Below are 21,435 nucleotides of genomic sequence, written 5' to 3' on the forward strand. Positions count from 1 at the left end.
TGGTGTAGCAATTTTAATGGCCAGTAGTGTAACTTAAGGATATCACACATATCCATGCCCGAGGCAGGAATAGAAACTGCGACCGTAGAAACAGCGCGGTTCCGGTGTGAAGCGCCTAGAGCCGCTTGGTCACAGCGGCCGGCTTGGGTGCAAGGCTTCGTGGGGTCTGCGCCACTCTCGAATCCTAGCATCAGCTCTTACGAACTGTAATCGGGACTCATGTGACCAGGCTTCTGTTTTCCAGTCATCTAGGGTCCAACCGATATGGTCACGAGCCCAGAGAGGATGATGATGATGATGATGATGATGATGGTGATGTTAGGTTTGTGGGGTGCTCAACTGTGCAGTTATCAGCGCCCGTACAAATACCCAACCTTTTTTCAGTCCAATCTCGTTGCGTGCATGAATGATGATGAAATAATGAAGACAACACAAACACCCAGTCATCCCGAAGGTGAAAATCCCTGACCCCTCCGGGAATCGAACCTGGGACCCCGTGCGCGGGAATCGAAAACGCAACTGCAAGACCACGAGGTGCGTACCCCAGAGAGGAGCCGCATGCGATGCCGTGCTGATAGTGATGCACTCGCGACCCGCGTCGGTCGGATACTTTCGTCGTAGGTCCCACATTAATTTCAGCACTTATTTCACGGAGTGTTTCTTGTCAGTTAGCAATGACAACTCTACGCAAACGCCGCTGCCCTCGGTCGTTAAGTGAAGGCCGTCAGCCATTGCGTTGTCCGTGGTGAAAGATAAATGCGGTGTTCTCAGCACACTCTTGACACTGTGTATCTCGGAATATTGAATTTCCTAACGATTTCCGAAATGGAATGTCCCATGCGTTTAGTTCCAACTGCCATTCTACGTTCGAAGTTTGTTAATTCCCTTTGTGCGACCATAATCACGTCGGAAACCGTTTCACATGAATCAACCAAGTATAAGTGATAGCTCCGCCAATGCACTGCGCTTGTATACCTTGCGTGCGCGATACTACCACCACCTGCATGTATGCATATTCCTATCCCATAACTTTTGTCTTTTGAGTCTACATCGTACAACTGATGAAGAAGATCTTCCGTTAGATCGAAATTTCTTGTGTCATGAAAACCTTACGTAACGGACAACATCAGTGAAGTCGAGGCATGCTGCACGTCTGTGGGCTTATACAGAGACGCTCGGTTTGGCGAGGCGCAACTCGCCTGCTTGGTATCAGTAATTTACTCATGTTGACCGAACCGTCTCTTATTTTCTATTATTTTATTGGTTTCAGGCAAAATTAAAACCACCAGGTACAATTATGTCATAATGATAACAAACACGTCACTTGTCTGTTTTCATCGCAAAATATACGAGATAATTAGGCTACAGAGTGCCCACCCGGATAGTTGCGCGCATTGGAACACCGCAAACTTTTCGAAAACCTTCTCACATTTTCACATGGGTACACAGATTCCGTCCCGGGTGTGGGAGGGGGAGGGGGGGCGGGGTGGCGACCGGAAGGGCATCAGGGTCCCCTCTACCACTAACATTACCAGTTTCAGATTAATATGCAGAGTCCGAAGACACGGGATATGGCCAGGAAAAAGGAGAAAAGAAATAGTCTCTAAAGTACATCAGTCTGAATGCACTATTACAATAAAAGCCACTAATTTTTAACATATATTCTAACTATACTCTGTAAGACAAAGGACGGTCCACGAAGGAATTATCTGACTGTAATGGAAATCGGTGCATATGATGTACTTATACAGACAAACAAATGATTAAAATTTCAGAAAAATTGGATGATTTTTATTCATTAGGAACAGCTTCACAAATTGAGCAAGCCAATAACGTGTTGGTCCACAACTGCCCCTTATGCAAGCAGTTATTAGGCTTGGCATTGGTTGATAGAGTTTTGGGTGTCCTTCCGAGAGACATCGTGCCATGTTCTGTCCAGCTCGCACGTTAGATAAACAAAATTCAGAGATGGTTGGAGGGCCTTGGCCATAATGCTCCAAACGTTCGCAACTGGGGAGAGGTCTGTCACCCTTGCTGACTAAGGTAGTGTCTGACAAGCAGTAGAAACTGTCGCCTTGTGCGCGCGGGCATTACCTTGCTGAAACGTAAGCTCAGGATAGTAATTACATAAAAGTTTTGATTCGGGGTCCTATCTAAACCATATAAACACATCTGAAAACGCAGCGGAGGCCGCGTTAGTCAGAACTAAAAGCTATGGCGGCAGTCATCTTAGTCAGTATGAAAACCATGGAAAACACCGGTTGAAGCGAAAAATACAATCGTCAACTGAAAAAAAACCCTTGGCATTTGCTGAACCTCCTAAAGATACCGGACAATCCGAGCCAACGATTGACGCATTTCAAATTCTGTATAGAGCTCCTAGAGGGAAAGAGTTAACTCTCTTGGAGGAATTCGATATAACGAAACTTCTTAGGTCATATAGTCAGTTAAGCCTTCATTAGCAACTTGTCAGTAAAAATCAAATCTGCTACGATACCACGATGTCAGCTTCGCCAAAGATTGCTTGATTTGGTTTTAGATTTATTCTGTGTTTGTTTTTCATGTTTCTCACGCACTTGGCCGCCCACCACTGCGTTTTCGTGTTCACTTATGTTTGTCCCCTAAATCGCTTGTTTTCAGTTCAAGTTGTTTCCTACAGTTTCCCCCCACACTTACGTTTTCCCTCCTCTTTCCCCTCCCTTCTTCCCCCATTTATTTTCCCTATCCTCTCTTCCCCCTCCTCCCCTCCCACCCTTTTTTCCCTGCCCCATCCTTGTTTCATAATTTTTGTTTCCCTTTTTTCTTCTGTCCTTTATATTCATTTATCTGAAGATTTGTACGTTCGATTCCTGTTTTGCTAATGACCATTTCACTTAACAATCATTGTTCCACTGTCATTTATATTTTGTAATGCATATTATTCTTAATTTTTTAGCTTATGTATAGGAGTTATTTTTGTAGGTTCACTACTAAACTTCTCGATTTTATTTCACTTCCTGTTGTGTGTTTAATTATTTTAAAGTTATCAGTTCATTTACCCCCTTAATCCTGAATACTCGGCTTCACGTGTATTTCGTGGTTTTTCGTTCCTGTATGGTCGTTTTTTTCGTTTTAGGATTTTTAACTTCAGTAGACGATTTCGTTTTTCGCTTCAGCCAGTTTTTTCCATGGTTTTAATGATAACTAAACTGATAGCCGCCGTGGCTTCTAATTCTGACTAATGCGCCCTCCGCTGCCTTTGTTTGCATCATTATACCATTAACTTATTCTGCCACCTAATGATTTAGATAGGTTCGCGAATCAAAACTTTCATGTAATAATTAACTTGTCATGCTTTTTAATTAATCTGATGATGCGTTAAAAGCGCGAACGGCGTTATTAAACAATAAATACTGCTATTGAGACTGCCTTTTATTTGGATTATGAAACGGACAGACAACAAACCAATACATCTAAAAGAGTTGGTGGGCATCAACGCATACAGAAGTACAAGAAGCGTTTACGTTGAGTGAGAAATAACCCATTTCTGGGAAGGAAGTATGTAATCTGCGTGTGTATGTTGTAAATTATGCAATGAACAATATTACCTTTTCATTAACATGTAGAGTTGGCAACTCCTTTTACGTTGAATTATTCGTTACCATGTGCATGCAGTATTTTAATTATCAGTACGTGCAGTCGACTGCCCGACTGGTCTTGGCTGTTTCAAGAACACTCATAATCGTAGGCTATTTGATCCAGTTCCAGGCCTTATTTTCTTTTATTGCCATCGCTACCTTTAAAAATGCGTTTTATAACTTGATCTTTTGCGACATCACAATTAAAAATCAAGATTTCCTACTAGTAAGAAGATCCTAATCTTTTGTTCTGCACCTCTTGTTTCTGTTGTTTCAACAATGAAATAATCTCTTAGCTATTTTACATGATCTGTCGTGAATCTGAATGTTTTATAATACTTTTTGTGTTCCACAGTTCCTAAGTATTTAATAATATTTCCTTCTCGGTGAAGGGAATGTCATTACCAAGTCTGCCTTGAGCTCTATGTTCTCCTAGACTGAGACACCAACTGAAGCATATTAACAAACTGCGAGCCGTGCCTCACTTGTACGAGATGAAATGTGGTTTTATCAATGCGAAACATGCATCGCATCTTACCTGGTGGAGGAGATAAGACACCAGTCACACATGTCTATTAGCACAGAACAAACCAGGGACTCGGGAAATGCGGATTTTAGGCTATGGCTCACTATTATTGACGTCACCCCACGTTTGGTCTACAAAGATGTGAGCATTTACAGCGATTCCTTTCGATTTCCATCCCATGCTCTGAGAGCAAAACATTCTATTTTACCACGTTTTTATGAGGTCGCTGTCTGTTTGTTCGGTACAGATTTTGCAGTTGATTTTACAATAACTTCCTGATGAGCTAGTGACTTGAAATTTTAATAATTGTTCAGAAATGAATGGTAAAGCAATATTAACTCGCTTTGTTGTCAGTCTGTTCGGTAGGGGTGGGCGTAGGGATGAGAAACGTTGGTAACATCTGACATCTCGGCTGCCCTGCAGGACCGGTATGTTGTGTGGGTAGTATCGGAATGCCTTCCAGGCGGTATTCGAGCAGATAGGCATAGCTGAGCAGAGAGAGCAGGGAGGAGGAGATGTATATCACTTTCATGTCTGTTCGGTACAAAATTTGCAATTGATTTTAAGTTTATTTCCCCATGAGCCAGAGCAGTGGTCGTCAGACTGCGGCATGCGAGCCGCATGCGGCTCGAATTAAGTATTCGTGCTGCCCGCGGTTCTCAGCCGTCTTTTATAACAATATGCCATTAGCAGCTAACAGCGAAATCTAAAAAGCGTTAAAAAAGTTAAAAGCTTCTTAAGGGAGTAGTTTTCCTACTCAGGAACAGTAATATTTTACAGACAGTAATATTTTAAGATGTGCTTAATTTTGATTGACACAATTGAATTCGGTCATCAGCTAAGTAAGACTGGCCACTTACCTCGGGGGCAGTGAGGTAAGTAGCACAGATCCACTGTGGAGTTATGGGATGTGACAGAGGGAATGTTGTTTGTCTTCCATTACTGACAACTCACGGAGGTGCGCGACTTATGCTGACCGTCCACTATTGTGTAAATGTTGACAGGGATGTAAAGTGGATTCGTGAAAGCGCATTATAGAGACGGTCATATTCAAATGCGGTGCTTATTTGTAGCGAACAACATCAAGTAATTTAGGCTGTTATAATGCAATGCAGTGAAGAGAGAAAAACTGGCACTTCATTTACAAAACTTTATAAGGACAAAAACTATTATTAATCAAAGTCACTCACTCACATAGTGAAACCAATAACAGTTCACCACACAACTATAGTGTCACAACTGTTAGACTGCTCAGGCTGGCAGCATTCTGAAATGAGACCACAATCAACACGAAGTGATCCGAATGTGGCAATCAGTACCTTGGGGCTGCTGGTCAGACTCTTGTGTGTCTGCTGTAGAATGATACTACCAATAACGAAAGTGACCAATAATTATAGAAGTGCAGTTTCCGAGCGCTCTTCAAATTACAAAGACATGTATGGTCGAGGTTTTACTTAACATTTTCTCAACGTACTTGCCACCGCGTAACGGTTTAGCACGGACAGAGAAGTTTACGCAATGTGTTGTAAACGTTAATTGCAGCTACAGTGCGGTTAATATTACATTGCTCTTGGAAGTTAAGAGCACCTGTTGCCTGTATCTGACTGGGCCAATCATATCTTGCAATCTAGCGTACGAACTCTGCACAGTTACCATCTGCCCGACATGCACTTGTTTTACAACCGTCGATGCGCTACTACAGGCTGCAACGCAATGCGTCCCTTTCGTCGGCTGGCAGGTACAAAGTAACTTTCAAATGGTTCAAATGGCTTCGAGCACTATTGGACTTAACATCTAAGGCCATCAGTCCCCTAGAACTTAGAACTACTTAAACCTAACTAACTTAAGGACATCACACACATCCATGCCCGCGGCAGGATTCGAACCTGCGACCGTAGCGGTCGCGCGGTTTCAGACTGAAGCGCCTAGAACCGCTCGGTCACACCGGCCGGCACAAAGTAACTTTAATAGCACTATAATGAGAATACTGTCTGACATGATAATCAAAGATTTTGGATTTAGAAGACGCAATATGGACTGGCTGATAATAAGCACTCTCCGCCATAAATCATCATCATTAGCAATATGACCGCCCCCGGTAGCGGAGTGGTCAGCGCGACAGACTGTCAATTCTAAGGGCCCGGGTTCGATTCCCGGCTGGGTCGGGGATTTTCTCCGCTAAGGGACTGGGTGTTGTGTTGTCCTAATAATCATCATTTCATCCTCATCGACGCGCAAGTCGCCGAAGTGGCGTCAAATCGAAAGACTTGCACCAGGCGAAAGGTCTACCAGACGGGAGGCCCTAGTGGCTCTGAGCACTATGGGACTTAACATCTGAGGTCATCAGTCCCCTAGAACTTAGAACTACTTAAACCTAACTAACCTAAAGACATCACACACATCCATGCCGGAGGCAGGATTCGAACCTGCGACCGTAGCAGTCCCGCCGTTCCGGACTGCAGCGCCTAGAACCGCAAGACCACCACGGCCGGCGAGGCCCTAGTCACACGACATTTATTTATTAGCAATATGGACTGCATATCTTTGAATAGGTGGAAATATGGACGAGAAATCCAAAAAAAGTACATCACAAAACACATTAAATATTTTTATACTTAATTTTACCAGTAAAGAATAAATACTTATAGTCTGTAATTTGTGCTTTGAGCACTATGTGACTTAACTTCTGAGGTTATCAGTTCCCTAGAACTGAGAACTACTTAAACCTAACTAACCTAAGGACATCACACACAGCCATGCCCGAGGCAGGATTCGAACCTGCGACCGTAGCGGTCGCGCGGTTCCAGACTGAAGCGCCTAGATCCGCTCGGCCACCCCAGCCGGCTCCCTAACTCTGTCGTCGAATCAAAAATATACTGGAGGAATTATAATAGGCGTGCGAAAAGTTGGCCTGTCGCCTCAGGGGTGAGAGTGTGTGCAGGGTGAGGGAGATTGATAAGAGAAAGGTTTTCTTGTTTATCTTCCAGAGCTGAAAACATGTACGGGGTTGCCTCGTACCTATCAGCTGCTACGGTATGAATTTCAAACGGAAGAAACATGGATTCGTGAGGGGTGCATTATAGGGACATTCACCTTTAATCGCGATGCACATTTGTAGCAACGAATATGAAATTAAGTTAAGGCTGTTGTAAAAAAAAATGGTTCAAATGGCTCTGAGCACTATGGGACTCAACATCTGAGGTCATAAGTCCCCTAGAACTTAGAACTACTTAAACCTAACCTAACCTAAGGACATCACACACACCCATGCCCGAGGCAGGATTCGAACCTGCGACCGTAGTAGTCCCGCGGCTCCGGACTGCAGCGCCAGAACCGCTAGACCACCGCGGCCGGCGAGGCTGTTGTAATACAACGCACTGAGTAAAAGTAAAACACAGAAAATATTTGTGATCGTGCCTGTTATTGCAATGAATTTAAATGAAATACAGTTACTGTTATTAATCAACCGATCATCCACTACACAGGCCGACCGGAGTGGCCGAGCGGCTCTAGGCGCTTCAGTATGGAACCGCGCTACCGCTACGATCGCAGTTTCGAATCCTGCCTCGGGCATGGATGAATGTGAAGTCCTTAGGTTAGTTAGGTTTAAGTAGTTCTAAGTTCTAGGGGAATGATGACCTCAGATGTTAAGTCCCATAGTGCTCAGAGCCATTTGAACCATTTGAACTCACACAGAGAACACAACAACACATCGTCAGGCGGTTAAGTGTCACAATTTCAGGGTCGCTGAGGGTGGCAGCAATCTGAAGCAGAGAACTGTCGACGTGAAGTGCTCCGAATGATTATTTTTAACGATCAGTACTTGGAGGCTAACAGCCAACTTATTGCGCCCTTAATATGGCTAGTCTGTTGGGGTCTCATAACATACTAATTTCTGTAAGTTACAAATTAATAATTTGTCCGAGGTGCCATTCTAAAATGTCAGTATTCGCTCTTGAGCAAAAAAGTTTGACGATTACTGTTACATGCATAACGGGTAATAGGCATATGCTGCTACTGATGTAGGTCGTCGAACGCGGCAATACGTTCAAGATGCATGGGTCAAGCTGAGGCTATTCTTTGGCGTCCAACATCCTCTGACCTCAGCAGACACAAATGACTAAACCTGCTAACAGATTAAAAATGGGAGTTACGTCCTTCTAGCACCCTCCACAACTATAATAGACTTACGCAGTCCATCTTCATCTCTGTCCAGACTAGGCACACGGTCTTAATCTGCCAAGAAGTTTAAATCAGCGCACACCCCTTAGTAGAATGAAAATTCATTCTGATAACGATCAATATATCTAAACACACACACACACACACACACACACACACACACACATGTGTAACATGTCGTATGATTCAGTCCGAAGATGCCTCGACGATTCACAGCCGAAATACCGCAAGAGGAGAAGCGGTTTGGTTGCATTCCTAGAACTTCATAGACGAATAAATAACAAATGTATACATATTACATTTCAAGAAAAACGTATTCGAATAAGCCCAAAACAGGTGTACCACCTTCCATTAGTATCATTACGTGCTCAATGACTGTGTAACTAAGTTGAGCATGGAAAGATTGTATTACAAGTGGTGAAACAAATCAGTAAATCGCGCAAGCACCCCAGGTCTCGTATCAACGGCAGTGATATGATGGGTAATGGGTCTAAGAATGAATAAGGAAAAAAATGGTTCAAATGGCTCTGAGCACTATGGGACTCAACTGCTGTGGTCATAAGTCCCCTAAAACTTAGAATTACTTAAACCTAACTAACCTAAGGACAGCACACAACACCCAGCCACCACGAGGCAGAGAAAATCCCTGACCCCGCCGGGAATCGAACCCGGGAACCCGGGCGTGGGAAGCGAGAACGCTACCGCACGACCACGAGATGCGGGCAATGAATAAGGAAATAAGACTGTGGTTAGGCTACTATGAATAGTACAGTGGACATATAATCTTTGCCAAAATATACGCGAACCCAACAAACGCCAAAGTTTGAAAAACGTGATGTTTTACAGTCAAGAGCTTCTGATAAACATTCTTTATTGAGCAACCAGTTTCGGTCCAAGTACCATCATCAGGCTCATATTACATTTCCATCATACTAGGAGATGTAAAATGAATGGCATCAAATAATAAAATCCATGAAGTCCTCACTGCTGTCAAATAATAATACAAATTACATAGTCAGTCGCAAAAATGTGCCAAACAGGGCACTAACTCGTACTATATAAAAAGTCATCATTACCGTTACGGCGGCATTCTGCATACTGCAATATTGATAAATTCATGGATTTCATTATTTGACACAACTTTTCCCCAGGATGAACAAAGTCACGAGTTTTTTATATCTTCGAAGAGGAAGTTATAACAGCGAACAGATTATTGGAGGGGAACCTGCTGAAGGTAAAAGAAAATAACTTGATGGTTCAGTATGAACCGGTATGAATATAATTCAACAAGAATCTATTAACACAGTAAATACATTTGGTTTTGAAGTCCCATAAAAATGGTTCAAATGGCTCTGAGCACTATGGGACTTAACATCTATGGTCATCAGTCCCCTAGAACTTAGAACTACTTAAACCTAACTAACCTACGGACGTCACACAACACCCAGTCATGAAGTCCCATCAAATTGCAGCTCTTAGCACTAATGGTTCTGGACATCAATACAGTCGCGCTATGAAGTACATACTCGTGCTGGACCCTTTATTTTAAAAGTGGTGTCCGTCCTTTTGTAGTCTATAACTGTGCCACCGCTAACATGATTCTCGGGGGACGGCAAATGTGATTGAGCAGCAGGTCGCTCAGCTTTAATTGCCTCCCAATTATGCTACCAGCAAAGCAATAACGCATAATGTATTTACCTATCATCCAGGCGCAACGAACAGCTGTGAATACGATTATTTTCTGTGACCATACCACGAGAGAGCTTTCTGAACAAATGAGTTATCGCACAATATGTGGTTCTTTTAGTAAAGGTCAGTTTATTAAAAGTGTAGCCTCTGGTGGTTTAATACGACCGTGAACTTGTTTAAAAGTGAAATTACTGCTTTTAATCAATTAATAATCTGCTCACACAGATAACACAAGAACACTTCGTCAGGGTTGCCGAGTTTGGCAGCAATGTGAAACAGAGAACACTTGACACGAATGTTTCGAATGGTGCTGACTTTCAACGAGCAGCACTTGGGGGCCCGGTGGTCATTGTATTGCAGTCTCACAATGGCTAGTCAATTCGGGGCTCATAACATACGAATTTATGCAGGTCACCAATTATTAATAATAAGATCGGTACATATGCGTCCCAGGTTGCTTCCCTACAATGTCGGTAACGGCCCTTGAGCAAAGAAGATTGACGACCACTGAGCTTGAGACTTGAAATTTTAGACATAGCAGAGAACTGGATGACAAAGCAGTATTACCTCTCTCTCTTGTCTGGTGTGTGGCAGAGGGTATTTGGCTTACCACTGTCATTTCTCGATGAACTGGAGACTTGAAACATTTAGCATAGTTCACATCTTGATGACACTGGGATGCTAATTCGCTTTCTTCTCTGGTGTATGGCGGAGGGTATTTTTAATGGTTCAAATGGCTTTGAGAACTATGGGACTTATCATCTGAGGTCATCAGTCACCTAGAACTGAGAACTACTTAAACCTAACTAACCTAAGGACACCACACACATCCATGCCCGAGGCAGGATTCGAACCTGCGACCGTAGCGGGTATTTTGAGTACCACTGCCATTTCCCTCTTCTCCTTTTCCAGTCAAGAATGGTTCCCGAAAAAACGATTACTGCTAAGCTTCTGTGTGAGATCAGTTCTCTCTAATTGTTACCTTCACGGTCTTTCGCAGGATACGTGTAAGAGGAAGCAATATATTGGTCGAGTGAGGGGAAGGGAAATTGAAATAAACTCGAAATTTACCACATGCCTCTGTTGAAATCTCATAAAAAGGTGCAAAACTGATGGAAAAATTTCGCACACACATGACTAAAAATCAGAAAATAATGATTTGAATAAAAATAAATTTTTAATAATATACTACGTTTTTAAATCAGGCTTAAACTCCTACCGAACAGGCCACGAAGGCCCAAATGTACCGACCGGTCGCCGTGTCATCTTCAGCCCACAGGCGTCACTGGATGCGTATATGGAGGGGCACCACTCTCCCGGTCGTCTGTCAGTTTACGAGACGGAGCCGCTAGTTCTCAATTATGTAGCTCCTCAGTTTGCCTCACAAGGGCTGAGAGCACCCCGCTTTCCAACAGCGCTCGGCAGACTGGATGGTCACCCACCCAAGTGCTACCCCAGCCCGACAGCGCTTAACTTCGGTGAACAGACGGGAACCGATGTTACCACTGCGGCAAGGCCGTTGGCAAATCAGACTCGGAAGTATGAAATAATTTCCCCTAGCCCGATACAGGTTTCTAAGCCTACACACATGCTCCAGGAAACTTACGATTGTGAATTTTTAATAACTATGAAAATACTTACAGGATTTAAAAAGGAAAAATATGGGACACATACAGTACAATGGATGAATAGTTCACCTCCTTACTATTACACTACATACTAACTGACAATGAATAATTAACCACCTTACGCCTGGCGTGGGCAACGGCCTTGCCGTAGTGGATACAACGGTTCCCGTCAGATCACCGAAGTTAAGCGCTGTCGGGCGTGGCCGACACTTGGATGGGTGACCATCCGGGCCGCCATGCGCTGTTGCCATTTTTCGGGGTGCACTCAGCCTCGTGATGCCAATTGAGGAGCTACTCGACCGAACAGTAGTGGCTCCGGCCAAAGAAAATAATCATAACGCCCGGGAGAGCGGTGCGCTGACCACACGCCCCTCCTATCCGCATCCTCAGCTCAGGATGACACGGCGGTGGGATGGTCCCGATGGGCCACTTGTGGCCTCAAGACGGATTGTGTTTACTCCTGGCGTCATCAGGTGTGACTTCTGGTCACCGTTTATAGTAATTAGGGAACTCTGACGGCACAGCAATATGTTACGGATATCTTGCATCCTCAGGTGTTAAATCTCATGAAATTGCATCGTGGATTACGGTGTCATTTTTCAACAGAACAATACTCGTCCACACATATCATGTCTCTCTATGATGCTGAGGTACTCCCGTGACCAGCGAGATCCCCAGGTCTGCCCCAAATAGAACATGTGTGGGACCAATTGGGACGGCAACTGCCTGCCAGTGCCAGTATCCGGGATATCAACGGCCAGCTACAACAGTAGTCAGCCAGCTTGCCTCAGGAGAGGATACAACGGCTTTATGGTACGCTTCCAAGCCCAATCAGTGCATGCATCCAGACTAGAGGTGGTACAACGTCTTTCTGGTAACTGAGATCACACTGCAAAGTTCTTTGTAAATTTGAATCAATTTTTTTAATCACATCCCCACTGAAAGTATGAAGTTTCATTTCGTTTCCAGCTCACCTTCTGAATTCTTCACTCTTATGCCAGGCAGTATCAATACCGATATTTTTGCAATAGAATGATGGAAATGGAGTTTAATGTTATTAAGCTCAACTATGGAATATTGTGAACACTTAAGTAAGCTATCGTGTGAAAATTCCTCGCCTCATTTTTGCAAATGTACTTTCGACTGCACATAACAGTAAATAAAATCTAATTGCAGCGAAAACTAATATGTTCAACAGTCGGAAGTAAAGTTTAAAAGCGCCTCAGGATATGAATTTGTACTGCGAACTCATTGAGAATTCTAATAGTTTATTGTGTGGGACACTACTGACAGTTTTTTGTATTGGTAGATGCAGGAGCTATGCTCATGTTCTACATCTTTAGCTACAAACGTGGATGGCAACAGCAAGATTTCTGTTCACAGCTGCTCGATTCCACAATTCAGTCTAAAAGTGTCACGGAGGGAGATGTTCCACTGGATAGCCCGCTGGACGCGCATTCCGGAGGACGGTGTTCTAATCCCTGTCCGGTCGTAGAGATTTAGTTTCTCTGTGATTTCCCGAAACCACTGACGGCGAATGCCTCGATGGTTTCTCTGAAACGGCACGTAAGATTTTGTTCCCTACCTTCCCCGTACCGATTTTGCGCCCCGTCTCTAATAACTTCGTCATAGAAAGGACATTAAATTGGTATCTTCCTCCTTTTCATCTTTTGTGAAGTGAACTGCAAATGGTTCAAATGGTTGTAAGCACTATGGGACTTAACATCTGAGGTCATCAGTCCCCTAGACTTAGAACTACTTAAACCTAACTAACCTAAGGGCGTCACACATATCCATGCCCGAGGCATGATTCGAACCTGCAACCGTAGCAGCAGCGCGGTTCTGGACTGAAGCGCGTAGAACCGCTCGGCCACAGCCGCCGGCCCGAAGTGCACTGCGGGACATTATTCCTCTTGTATCAGAAATATATCAGAGCCGGTTCTCGTTCACCAGTTGGAAGGAGCGTGTGAAGAATGAATGCTTATACACGATTAGCCAAAAAATTATGACCGTTTGCTTAATGCCTTGTTTGTCTGTTTTTGGAACGAAATACATCACTGATTCTGCGTATCAGGGATCCGACAGTTTGTTGGTAGATTTATGGAGGTGTGTGGCATTAGACGTCTACACACAGGTCATGTAATTCGCCTAAATAACGGGCAGCTGATTTGCGTACGCGGTGATGTCGTTCAATAGCGACGCGGGTGGGTTCCATAGGATTTACATTAGGCGAATTTGGTCACCGAGACATCTACGTGAGTTCACTATAATGTTCCTCAAACCACTGTAGCGCAATTCGGGCTCCGAGACACGACACTTATACTGCTGAAAGATGATTACTAGCACAGGTCCCATAGAATGTCTCCAATAGCATAATATTGCTCCCACCAGCCTGCGTACGTGGAGCGCTGCACGTTTCAAGCCGCCATTCACCTCGATGACGGCGTTTGTGGAGACGACCACTGATATAGTGTACCACAAATGTGATTCATCCGAAGATCTGGCACGTTTCCATTGATTGATGGCCGAATCCCGATGGTCCCGTGCCCACTGACGATGTTGTTGAGTCAACATGTGAATACGTATGGGTGAATTGCCGCGGAGCTCCATGTTCAACAATATATGACGGGCAGTGTGCTCCGAAACACTTGTAGGTGCACCAGCATTGTGCTGTTTCGGCAGAGATTCCACAGATCACCATCTATCCTACCTTACAGAGCAGACAAGCCTCCGAACCACACGTTCTGTGAAGAGTCGTGGACGTCCAACCATTTAGCGAAAAGTGGTAGTTTCTCTGCCCGTCTACCTCTTTCCGTAGATGCTCACGACAGTAGCACGTGAACATTCGACCAGCTTCGCCGTTTTTGGGATACTCGTTCACAGGCTCTGTGTAATAATAATCTGTTCCTTCTCAAAGTCGTTTATCTCAATGGATTTCGCCATTTGCACCCCATATCTTCGCTAGAGTGATCCCCCATCCGTGTCTGTTTCGCTTACACATTTGCTACTGCGTCACGTGCATGCAACGCTACCAGGCAGCATCCAACGTCTCGGTGGCCAGTGGTCATAATGTTTTGGCTTAACACTGTGTGACTCAAACGTCCCGTGTTGTTCACCAGTATGAGACCTTTTTATGCCGTTCAGGCAGATTTGAAATTTTGTGTATGACTCTAATGGGTTAAGATACAATTTCGTTGAAGTGACCCCAATGGGTTAAGGAACAATTTCGTTGTAGTGACCCCAATAAAGGTTGTACGAAAATGATTTTATTCCACCACACGAACGGAACGAATCGGCGATCTAAATGCTGAGCAGATTCCACGTCGCAGGAGGATGTAAAGCGATTGGTTCCGGTTCAGTAATCAACCAAGTTTTTTCATTTAGTAAAGTGTAGAACCCGATATTCTTTACAGTGAGGGCTAACTGCTAATCATTAGACTATGAACTCACAGTTACTGTCGACTCAGGAAAAGGAATTAATATACACTACTTGTGAGTCGGCGTTGATGACTATCCGCCGACGGTTTGCCACCCAGTAATTTAACAGCAGAAGTACTAATTTGTGTCAGAATCCCACAATAATTTATACTCAAATTACCTTTAGTTAGACACATTGGCGTATAGAATGCAGATCGTGTTGAGGACAGATGATATAAAATTCCCTTTCATCCTACAATGCCCTTATCTTGATAAAAACAGTAAACGGTTTTCCACACATAAGCACCTGCAACACGATACATACGTGAATAGATGGCCTGTTCGATGTACTACCGGTCAGTCTATGCCGGATTGAATATTAGGTCGTTTAACCCAATTAAATATCCTACTAGCTGCTGTGAAATGAGGTTTAATACGCATCAACTAGTATTATTGACTCACATATTAGCTAATATGACTGCATAAAAATTTCGCGGTGCACTTGCCGAGTCAGATTCGGATAAAATTCCAAGTTTTCGATGATAGTCATCGTCATCTTCGTTAGGGACTAAAATTGCCTGTCGTGAACTGGCAAGGTTCCTTCTTTTATACCCACGGAATGGCATCCGACTGGCTGAATTACTTCATGATGGCGCCGACAGGGGTGGGGTAGAGCCTGTCCATGACAGTCAGTTTTAGTCCCTGACGAAGATGATGATGGATTTCATTGAAAGCTTGGAATTCCATGAGAATTTGACACGGCAAGTGAACCGAGAAACTTTTTTGTAAGGACTCCGCCGCGAAAAACATAGTAGCCAAGCTAGTATGATTGTTGAGTGTGGTAGACCTCAAAACAGCTTTCTAAATGTAGAGCAACAAAAAATGGCTCTGAGCACTATGGGACTTAACACCTGAGGTCATCAGTCCCCTAGACTTAGAACTACTTAAACCCAACTAACCTAAGGACATCATACACATCCATGCCCGAGGCAGGATTCTAACCTGCGACCGTAGCAGTCGCGCGGTTCCAGACTGAAGCGCCTAGAACCGCTCGGCCCCCGCGGCCGGCTCTAGAGCAACAGAATACCTTTTACACTGCCATACACTTTCACTTCTTTTTCCGTTTGTCGCACACAACATACTTTTCTGTGAAATTTTTTTTTCCTCCGATGGGGGTACATGTATCGGGAAATTAGCTCATGTTTTTGCCTCAATCTCATAATGGTGGTACTCGCTTATGCTCGCTTGCAAACAGGCTACTCAGGCAGCCGTGCACTCCCTAGCAGCTGCTGTGCAACGTTGATCCTAGCAGGGTTTTTTTCTGCTGGCCTCCTGATAATAGAATGAAGGAGTTGAAAATAAAATATCTTTCTGTACCTCTTCACTGCGCGTCGTATAATTGGAAAGGGAGCTGTCGTCTTGAAGGTCTACGCTACTCACTTCCTTCTGATATTCAAAGGCACTTTGAACTATTGCTGACGGTTACTCAGAATCTGTACCACTGAAACATAAATGACTTGCTTCATTATCACTGTTGGAAACACTACCAACAAGCTTATGTAGATCCTCGTCATCATCACTACGAACTACTCTCTTTGCAATGTTTGTTATTTACTAAGATCAGCTACCACGTGAGACACATGGCTCTGCTTCATTTGACAATACATTTAAGAGCCATCCTTTAATTAGGAACTGAGCTCCATGCTTTCATTTAGCGAAGCACACATCCCCGTGCTGAGCCTGTCATACTATTTAAATATCATAGCAGCTTCACGTGACTACTGCTCGTCATTTGATGCGATTGTGTTTTGGGGCTTCTGACAGATTACGGGAGGAGGTAACCGCAAGAAAATGGTACAGAAGAAGTATCGCAAATAGTGGAACAACGCTCTCGAGAAGGTGAAACTGTTTCCTGCGCGGCGTGCGTCACTGTTTATCACAGATTGGGCCCCAGGGAAGAGGCTGGGTCCGCCCTGTCGGGCTGCAGAGATTCCAGCAGAGTGAAAATAGACACGGTATGTAGGCGGACAGAGACAGGCAGCCGCTGCCACCGAGGCAACTGCCGCCGCTAGCGACAACACACGGCTCTCGTGCATTTTGCAGCCCGCTGCTGCGTCATGGGCCTCTGTCCCGATCCTGGCGCGTCACCCGCCGCATTCATCGCGCGTTACCCGCTCCTGAATGAAGTGGCGTTCAATGAACAACGGAATGCACTCTCGATTCCATTTCCAATGAAGATTAAACTGCAAGAGCATCAGCACAGCGAAACGACTTTCTGATGATATCCACTATACCTTTATCCGAGCGCATATGACTACTGTCTGTCACACAACTTCTGTTCCATATGCGACAGCCACGACCACTTTTTCGTCTTTACTTTTCTTTTTGGCGTCCCGCTGCCTTCGAGATTATAATGAGATCAACGACGTATTATTACTAACAAGGGAACTAAGTAGTAGGGCAAGGAGGGAACGAGCTGAGGTAAACATCGGGCGATGAATCACATTCGACTGATGAGATATTGTGCTACGCCTGAGACGGTTGAGCTTCCTATCTCCAAGTTCACTCCTCCCCTCCCCCCCCTCTACCCCTTTCTCTCTCGGCCAATATGAGGGCTCATAAAAGGTGGGAAACTCCTGGACCAAAAGGATTTTTAGGTCTCCTCTTCCTGCCCACATTTTATTATAAAAATAGAAGTGCACGAGCATCCATGTTCGTGATGTGTGCATCATGGTGAAAGGATCGAAGTATAAGACTGTCAGATTTGCAAATATGTATTTGTCCACCCAGTATTATTAGTCTTATTAATAATTTATTAATATATTCGTTAATACTTGTTCCCGTGAGATCACCGAAGTTAAGCGCTGTCGGCCGCGGTCGGCACTTGGATGGGTGACCATCCAGGCTGCCATTCGCTGTTGCCATTTTTCGGGGTGCACTCAGCCTCGTGATGCCAATTGAGGAGCTACTCGACCGAATAGTAGCGGCTTCGGTCAAGAATACCATCTTACGACCGGGAGAGCGGTGTGCTGACCCCACACCCCTACTATCCGCATCCTCCTCTGAGGATAACACGGCGGTCGGATGGTCCCGGTACGCCACTCGTGGCCTGAAGACGGAGTGTTTTATTCGTTAATACTTGCGTTTTGTTATTTATATATTTCAGCAGTGCATTGCGTTCCTGATCCAGTACTTAACAGATCTGCTGGACCAGGACACACACATGTTCGACCCACTTTTGTCTGCATCACCACAGCAGCAGCAGGCCACATGTAGTCTTCCTGACTTACTGGACCAGGAATTCGGCTGTTCTGTACCGCCACGTCAACCACAGCAGCAGCAGCAGCAGCAGCAGCCATCAGAAATGTTGTGGCGTAACAAGCTAGCTACGCCACACTGAGAAGGGAGCCGAAAGGCACACGTACACACACGCCGACTGGCGTCAAGTCTGGAACAGGATAAGTAGTGAATTCTAATAAGAAAAGTATGCAGCTCCTCAAATACTTAACTTTATTCCATGTTGTGGTACATCGCTGTTGATAATACAAATAAGACTCTCTTCAGACACGGTTAATGGCGCCTTGCTAGGTCGTAGCCATGGACTTAGCTGAAGGCTATTCTAACAGTCTCTCGGCAAATGAGAGAAAGGCTTCGTCAGTATAGTCGCTAGCAATGTCGTCGTACAACTGGGGCGAGTGCTAGCCCGTATCTCGAGACCTGCCTTGTGGTGGCGCTCGGTCTGCGATCACACAGTGGCGACACGCGGGTCCGACATGTACTAAATGGATCGCGGCCGATTTAAGCTACCACCTAGCAAGTGTGGTGTCTGGCGGTGACACCACAAGAAATATGTCGACTCACGGAGCCTCAGCCCGCATCTCGTGGTCGTGCGGTAGCGTTCTCGCTTCCCACGCCCGGGTTCCCGGGTTCGATTCCCGGCGGGGTCAGGGATTTTCTCTGCCTCGTGATGGCTGGGTGTTGTGTGATGTCCTTAGGTTAGTTAGGTTTAAGTAGTTCTAAGTTCTAGGGGACTGATGACCTAAGATGTTAAGTCCCATAGTGCTCAGAGCCATTTGAAACATTTTTGAACGGAGCCTCATTTGAGTGCCAGCAGAATACTGCTGTTCGTCAGTACATATTATTTGACTGCTAGTGGACCTGATCCTCTCACTACAGTACACAGAACAAGAATGACGCGGCCCACGCATTTGCTCTAGTAATAAAAGAAAGAGGAGAGGAAAGGGGAGCTAGAATCTTATTGGTTCAGATGGAAACGGCAGCTGGGAAGGGGGGAGGAGAGAAGGGGGCTCCGAGGGAGATGGGTGGGGATGACCGTGCATATAACGAGCCCAATTTCCCGAAGTGTAACATGATACCCCCTTCTCTTATAACGCAACTCCCTATCTTATCTTATTCGTGAAATGTGATGTGTCACCCGATGTTTATCTCAGCTCATTCTCTCCTCACTCCACTACTGAAGTATTCATCGAACAGTTCACTAACATTGGTTATCTTTCACACCACTGTATTAAACAGTTAGATGAAACAAATGTTGCTCAAGACGATTCGCTTCTCAGACATGCTCGAGAAATCGGGATTCAAAATTTTACGAGCCTGTTAAAAGCCTCACGAGAGCGCTGCGGACCGTACGGCGGCGTTAGTGCGCCTGAGGCGCCAGGCTAGAAGTCCTGCCCGTACTGCATTTGAGTCTCGTCGTAATTACATTTTCTAATCATCCACCAAACACAAGTATCGCTACAGTGAATCATGTTTCTTCGGAAATGAATTATAGTAATAATGATAATAAGGAACAATCTTTATAACGACAATAGCACTGGCAAATTCGTGGCGATGGACATAAGGAATCGCGATGAAATGAACACGTCTTTATCGACATTTTCATGTAGGCAATTTGCCCGCCTCCGCAACTGAGTGGTTAGCGGGGCTGAGTGCCAGGCCCAGGACCCAGATTCGATTTCCGGTACTGCCAGAGATTTTTCCTAGGTGAATGAACTGCAACGGGGTTCACTCAGCCTCGTGATGCCAACTGAGGAGCTACGTGAGTGAGAAAATGATTCAAATGGCTCTAAGCACCATGGGACTTAACAACTGAGGTCATCAGTCCCCTAGAACTTGGAACTACTTAAACCTAACTAAGCTAAGAACATCACACACATCCATGCCCGAGGCAGGTTTCGAACCTGCGACCGTACCAAAAAAAATGGTTCAAATGGCTCTGAGCACTATGGGACTCAACTGCTGAGGTCATTAGTCCCCTAGAACTTAGAACTAGTTAAACCTAACTAACCTAAGAACATCACACACATCCATGCCCGAGGCAGGTTTCGAACCTGCGACCGTAGCAAAAAAATGGTTCAAATGGCTCTGAGCACTATGGGACTCAACTGCTGAGGTCATTAGTCCCCTAGAACTTAGAACTACTTAAACCTAACTAACCTAAGAACATCACACACATCCATGCCCGAGGCAGGTTTCGAACCTGCGACCGTAGCAGTCGCGCGGTTCCGCACTGAAGCGCCTGGAACCGCTCGGCCACCGCGGCCGGCGTGAGTGAGAAGAGGCGTATGCAAGGTGAGAAAAGCTGACAATGGTCGGGAATATGGTGTGCTGAACCCATGCCCTTTCATACCGCATCCAAATGACGCCATATGGAAGAGGATGACACAGCGGTCGGTCGGTCCCGACTGGCCTATCAGGGTCAGAACGCGGAGCATTGTTTTTTCTTTGCATGTATGTATTAAAAAGTTACCGCAGTGAAATCATTAAATATACAATGAGATGACATAAATAATGGGATAGCGATATGCACAGATACAGGTGGCGGTGGTATCACGTACAAAAGGTATAAAATGGCTCTGAGCACTATGGGACTCAACTGCTGAGGTCATTAGTCCCCCAGAACTTAGAACTAGTTAAACCTAACTAACCTAAGGACATCACAAACATCCATGCCCGAGGCAGGATTCGAACCTGCGACCGTAGCGGTCTTGCGGTTCCAGACTGCAGCGCCTTTAACCGCACGGCCACTTCGGCCGGCCAAAAGGTATAAAAGAGCAGTGCACTGGCAGAGATGTCGATTGTACCCAGGTGATTCATGTGGAAAGCTGTCCGACGTGATTATGGCCGCACGAAGTGGATTAACAGACTTTGAACGCGGAATGGTAGTTGGAGCTAGATGCGTGGAACATTCCATTTCGTAAATCCTTAGATTCAATATTCCGAGATCCGCAGACCAAATTTCAGACATTATCTCTCAACCACGGATAACGCAGTGGCCGACGGCCGTCATTTAGCGACCGAGAGCAGCCGCATTTGTGTAGAGTTATCAGTGCCATCACACTAGCAAAGATGCTCG

At 45.0% G+C, this 21,435-nt stretch overlaps 1 protein-coding gene and 2 pseudogenes across 1 annotated transcript in view; 1 reads left to right on the forward strand and 2 right to left on the reverse strand.

Annotated features, from left to right (window-relative positions):
* Window positions 1-21,435, reverse strand: part of LOC126470777 (uncharacterized) — a 510,779-nt gene that overhangs the window by 306,576 nt on the left and 182,768 nt on the right. The gene's annotated exons all lie outside the window — the stretch shown is intronic.
* Window positions 11,421-11,538, reverse strand: LOC126471656 (5S ribosomal RNA; annotated as a pseudogene).
* LOC126472296 (5S ribosomal RNA) lies at window positions 11,775-11,892 on the forward strand (annotated as a pseudogene).

The sequence above is a fragment of the Schistocerca serialis genome, chromosome 3 (genome assembly GCF_023864345.2).
Source record: "Schistocerca serialis cubense isolate TAMUIC-IGC-003099 chromosome 3, iqSchSeri2.2, whole genome shotgun sequence".
NCBI lineage: Eukaryota > Metazoa > Arthropoda > Insecta > Orthoptera > Acrididae > Schistocerca > Schistocerca serialis.